Consider the following 6,409-nt stretch of genomic DNA (forward strand, 5'->3'; position numbering starts at 1 on the left):
TTTTCCTAAAACCAGAGAAAGTAAACGTTATTTTTTTTTCTGGATTGTTTCTTGTTGTCTTTTTTTTTTATATTTAAAAAAGCATAAGCTCAAGACAATGCTGCCATATATGATACAAACATGGCAGTTTTCAGATTTTAACTGAGCACGAAGTAGATGAATATATGGTAAATAGGAAAAACAGCTTTGTGAAGGATGGAAATAGACCCATTTTTCCTAATAAATTCTTCATACATAGATTGCCAGGACCTCTATTCACGTGTCCAAACGAAGGCAGTTAAATAATTTGACAACTTTAATTTCTCCTGGGTTATCTGCATCAGGTAATCAAAATAACTCAAAAAAAGAAGGCTAATCATTTCGAAATCATATATTAGTAACCATGCAATTTTAATGGACTCTGGGCATAAGCCAACTTTTTCAAAGTCTGAAATTTTTGTTCCTTTTCATTTGTCTGCTGATACTTTCATAACATGTGTTATGGTAGAAAGTCATCTAAATTGCGGCCACCCTTGGCTTGCCTTAACAGCAGCAGCCACTTCGGAGCTCCTTCATTGTGATGGGTGTAGGGTGTGTTTAATCTCACATTGACCAGAGATAAGATCTAAGTAGTGCTTATAAACCATAGGCAATTCTCACCTTACAAACTAGTTTTTTAGGGTCGATTCAGACCCTAAACCCAAATTCTAATTATAATATGTTGAGAGTTTAGGGTGTAAGCCAATTTGCTAAAGTCTGAATTTTTTCTCATGCTTTCTTCATACATGGATTGCCTAAGCCTCTGTTCACATGTTCTAATGAATCTGGGTGTAAGCCAATTTGCTAAAGTCTGAAATTTTTGTTCCTTTTCGTTTGTGTGCTAACATGTGTTATGTTAGATGATGGGTGGGTGGGTGTTTGGGGGGGGGGGCTAAGTAGTGCTATAAAGTTTAGACAATTCTCACCTTATAAACTGTATTTCTAGGGTTGAGTTTGAACCTAAGCCCAAATTCTAATTCTGATATGTTACAGACAAGATTGTTTGTCAGTTTCATTGCTATATGTTAAGTATCAATAACTTTATATGTTAGCATTATTTTATACTGCTGCAAGAGCTTTTTAAGTTCCATTCTCTATCTCTTGGGTTTATCTCTATCTACATTGTTGAGAGTGGTACAACATCGTTGCTTAGAATCATCGATGCACCTTTCCATGACGAGCTCTACTTTGCTGTTGCTAATCAACCTTGCTTGCTTGATGTTCGAATTGATGCAATGTATACAAAGCCTTCCAATCAGAGCAACTTCATTTGCAGACATCAAATTAAAAAAGTTATGCTAGAGCCTAGAAGGAAAAATAGCAAGCACAAGGTGGGTTTCTGTATGCTCACACAAGGGCTAGTTGAAGTTGTTAACATGTAAATTTAACAGTGGTTTAGTTAGACAACCAAACTGAAAGAGAGGGAGAAGTCAGAAGGTATAAATAGGAGGAAAACTATTGAGTTAGATTTGATTTGGAGTGTTGTTGGTTGGAAAGGAGGGCTAGTACTCCTGGAGTTGTGTGAGTTACTTTTTTTCCATGTTTCCGCTTGATTCTGCAATCATATTGATTTAGATTCAGGGACAAAAGTGATTTTCAACGTAAGTGCTATTTACTTTTCTCATTTGATTCCTATTACAATCATGGTTGCTTCAGGTCTGTTTATATTAGATTTTTAATGTAAAAATACACCAGGGCTAAGAAATACAAGTATCTATATTTCTGCTCTTAGCAGGGAATGATGTGGGTGGCTTATGTAACACATTAATTCTGTTCCTAGCTTGGTGGTTGTAAAAACTGGAACCAGCTAGGTTCATAAACATTTGTAACTATAGTACCACTGGTACTAATTTTAGATATATATAATTCTATTTTTGCTGAGCAAAAAATAAATAAAAAATTGAAGATATATCATGTAGCACTTTGATTCCTCAGAGCAGAGAGGATTGCAGTGGCTATTCGAATTCATAGTGTAGACATCCAACATGTTAAAAGTTGCATGAGATTATCAGGTCAAACTTGCCAGTTGCCACAACACATAAACATAACAAAATGTCACTGCCAACAAGGTTAAGGTTTTCTGCCTCTCTTTCCATTCCCAATTTTCCCTCTTTTCTTCCAAACCCCTCACTCTCAACCCTCCATTCTCACTTTCACTCTCAGCCTCCATCCTTTGAAAATGTTTTCTCTGAATTCAATCGCATGTTTGCTTGATGAGACATTCACTTTGCGGTAAAAAATGGAAGACAATGGTTGCATCCCTAATGCAATAACATTCCAAATATTTATGTGTGCTCTCTTTGAAAAGTGAGGCTGATAAGGCAGAGAAACTTCTTTGTGAAATGATCACTAGAGGTGTCAAGACCCACTCTTGATCATGGCCGGCGCACAGACTATGTCTTCCTTAGTTTGGCCAGTCTATCCTATACAACCTAACCTGTAAAGAACACAATATATATATATATATATATATATATATGGACAATTTCATGTACTGGTATCTCATCTCATCCATTTAATAACAAAGTGGATTATAACCACTAATCATCAAGTGTCTCAAAACATCACAAGTGCATCATCATCATATCTATAAAGGAGAGTCATTTACATTTCCAAAATAAAGGAGGCCCTTCTAAATCTAGTACTACCTTGGTCCCTATAGCTGCATTATACTGGAGTTACAACCAAAAGATCCATCAGACACAATGGGGACCTACCAAAAAGATAATCCAGTTCCTGGGTGTGTCAGTAAATCTCAGGAAATCGGTTACTCCACTACTGGGTATCTGAGAAAAGAAGTGTAAAATAAGGGGGTAAGTCACAAGGACTTAGTGAGAGCATAATATACTAAGCAGACATGAAAGAGAGCACCATTTAACATAAATCTTTCCATTTCCAAAAGATATTAACATGACATTTAAATAAATAATGAACGTAAATGCACTTGCTTTTCGAAATCACTGTACGCAAAGAATATACATTTAAGGACTTCTCATAATCTGGTATTCAACATAATTACTTTAAATAATCAAGCGTTTATTCTACTATGTGCACATAGACCACATTATTTCTTCGTTGTGGTGAACGGTAATTATATAACTACGGCATTTAGCTCGTAGGCTGCATTATCTCTTCATTGCAGCAAACGGAACATATATTTATACTATGAGAATTCAACTCATAGGTTACATTATCTCTTCGTTGTAGCAAACGGCATATATCATTGTACTATGAGGGATCAACTCATAGGCTACATTATCTCTTCGTTGTAGCAAACGGCATATATCATTATACTATGAGAAATCATCTCATAGGCTACATTATCTCTTCGTTGTAGCAAACGGCACATATCATTATACTATGAGAAATTATCCCATAGGCTACATTATCTCTTCGTTGTAGCAAACGGCACATATCATTATACTATGAGAAATTATCCCATAGGCTACATTATATCTTCGTTGTAGCAAACGGCACATATCATTCATGAACTCAACATAAATAAAATTAAACAAACAGTTCAACATTCATCCTTATCCATTATCAAGATCTCAAAATAACTTTCAAAGCTCACCAAAATATATATATATATATATGTTCGGAAGTATACTTGCTTTTCTATAAATGAACTTTGAGAAAATCGCTAAGTATATTAGCTACTCACCTAAATAACGCAATCACTGACTCCTACCGTTGTTAGGAAGGTCAACCATAGTATTTTCCACAGAACCTAAGCATTTAAATAATAGAACAAGGGATTAGACAAAATCTCCAATTTTAGCTAACCTAGGGTTTTGAGAAAATCACAATAATCTCTAATACTTAGTTTTTAACTCTTTCTCACAGCCCATGACTAATCAGTGCTATAACATACTCATCTAGCATAACGGGTCATAAACATTTACCTTAAAGAGATCAAATAGAAAGACCAAAGAAACGCGTAGTGTTTTCTCCTTTTTCCCGTCACCTTCTCGTGCTTGGAAAAAAAAACCCAAAGATGTAATAAGCTTGCAAATTTCGGAATTATGGAAGGAGATGAGTGAAAGATCAAAAGATTAAATTTTTGGGGCAAAAGGGTTAGGGTTGAGAGGTGTGGCTGCTGCAAGAAGAAAAAGAAAGGAAGTTTACGGAAATGGGGAGCTCTCGGGAGTTTTAAAGAAACTGCAGGGAGTGGGTTTTATTATATTATTGTATTATTATTTTCTTTCTCTTTCCTTTATTTAAACGGTGTGTTTCAAGAGGCTTGGTGAAAAGATAAAAGGTCACACACCTCATTTCCATATTAAATAACATTTCTATTGTTCTTGACTTTACATGAATGGTTTGTAAATTTTGTATTTGTTTGATCAGAGTAGTTGGATTATGCAGTGGCCTCACTGCTGCTGATGTTTTTAGCATTCCACATTGGATATGCAGTGACATGCCTCAGTTATATATTAAGTTACATTTCTATTGTTGTTGAATTTAATTACACGAGTGGTTTGTATATCATTTATTTGTTGGATCAAAGGAGTTAGGCTACACTACACCATGGCCTAACTGCAGCTGATGCTTTCCTAGTTCCATGTTGGATGTGGAGAGTTGATAATTTTTTATTGTAAGTGCATATGATGTATGAAGATTTTGATGATGCCAAAAGATTGAAGTTATTCAATGTTGATTCAAGTCAAAATCAAAAAATCAAGAGAAACGATTCACAATAATCCTTTATATGTTAAAAGAATTTTTTTAAAAAATTGCAAATGTGTGGCCTTAAAAGACTTAAGTTTTTAAATCTCTTATAAAAATTTTAAGTAATTTTACATCTTTGAAAATTATGTATTTTTATATGGTAATCGATTACTAGAAGCAAAAATGTTTTTAAACAATTTTCAGAAAGTTTGAATTTGAATTTTTAAGCTGTAATGAATTATCATTGTTGTGTAATCGATTACTAGTCACAGGAGAGTTTTGATATTCAAACTGAAAAGACATGACCCCTCAAAATAATTATGTAATCAATTACCAACGATATGTAATCAATTATCAATAAAAAAAATTCAAATATAACTCTGAAAAGTCACAACTCTTCACAAGTTTTCGAAAGGTCATTGTTCACAATTTGGAAAGTGCACCAAATGTCTAAGTAGTAAAACTCGAAAGTCCGAGTGTCGGATTTCACAGGAATTTTGTGTTGTATTTTTTATTGTATACTTTTCAATTTATAAGAGAAGAAATAATTAAAGAGAGGGGGGAAGAAAGAATAAGAAATAATAACAGGAAATTATAGATAGTAGAGAGCAAAAGAATTAAAAGCAAAAGAATTAAATCGAGAATTCAATGGAATGCGAATGTTAGGACCTAGCATGCCTTGTTTGCCTAGGATGTATGATTTTATGATTTTTCTTTATCAATTCAAGTGAATTTATTGTATCATATCTATTCATTTACTTCTCCTTTATGTCTCACGATGACAAGCCTATTTTATTTATCTATCCCAAAATACCTTTGAAAAGATTCAACAAATAATTGTAGTAAATTTCATGATAACAAAAGTGAGAATGAGTTCACAATCTACACAACACCCCTGAACATTGTTATCTGTGATTGAGTAATTGTAGTAAATTTCATGAATTGTTCTGCACTACATTTGCCATGCCTTGGAAAGTAAAATCCTGTTTGCAATCCTCAAACGTAGGTTCTAATTTGTTCTCTAATATATGATGTTAGGATACATCAATTTTGGTTCATCATAATTAGACTGCTCATTGGTTGATGATCCTTTCTGATTTTGCAGACTGTGTATGACCATGACACTTTTAGCAAAGATGACAAAATGGGAGATGCAGAATTTGACATCTTTCCCTTTATAGAGGCCTTGAAGATGAACTTAACTGGCCTTCCAAATGGTACTGTAGTCACAAGAATACAACCAAGCAAGCATAATTGCCTGGCAGACGAGAGCTGCATAACTTATAGCAATGGCAAGGTTGTCCAAGATATGATCCTTAGATTGCAAAATGTGGAGTGTGGTGAAGTGGAAATCCAATTGCAGTGGATTGATCTTCCTGGTTCTAAGGTTTTATGATCTTATGACTTATGAGGTGTTTGTGTATTAACAACTTCATGCATATAAGCTGGCTTTTGCCTTGGACTATCTAAGGTATCTAAGACTTGTTGAGGAACAAATTACTGAACTTGTGTTTATTCCCGGAATGTATGTGATGTATTAGTACAGTTTAGAACTTGTAATTTTTCATGTTTAAAAATTTATCTTCTGGTTCTGGTCTCAGTGTGTTTTGGAAGGGGATGGAGGCATTGATTTGGTCCCATCTCCTAAATGAAATCTGCATGTCACTTACGCTTCAAAAGATGATAAAAAGAATAATGTTGCACACTTCCACTCTAGATC

At 34.3% G+C, this 6,409-nt stretch overlaps 1 long non-coding RNA gene across 1 annotated transcript; it reads right to left on the bottom strand.

Moving 5' to 3' along the window:
* Positions 1-1,762: 1,762 nt before the first annotated feature.
* On the bottom strand, positions 1,763-4,197 carry LOC114368770. The gene is made up of 3 exons (XR_003657410.1): positions 3,924-4,197; positions 3,683-3,748; positions 1,763-2,804 (listed from the first exon to the last, which is right to left on the bottom strand). It is a non-coding gene; the product is annotated as an uncharacterized LOC114368770 (long non-coding RNA).
* Between the last annotated feature and the right edge of the window lie 2,212 nt (positions 4,198-6,409).

The sequence above is a fragment of the Glycine soja genome, chromosome 9 (assembly GCF_004193775.1).
Source record: "Glycine soja cultivar W05 chromosome 9, ASM419377v2, whole genome shotgun sequence".
In the NCBI taxonomy this organism is placed as follows: domain Eukaryota; kingdom Viridiplantae; phylum Streptophyta; class Magnoliopsida; order Fabales; family Fabaceae; genus Glycine; species Glycine soja.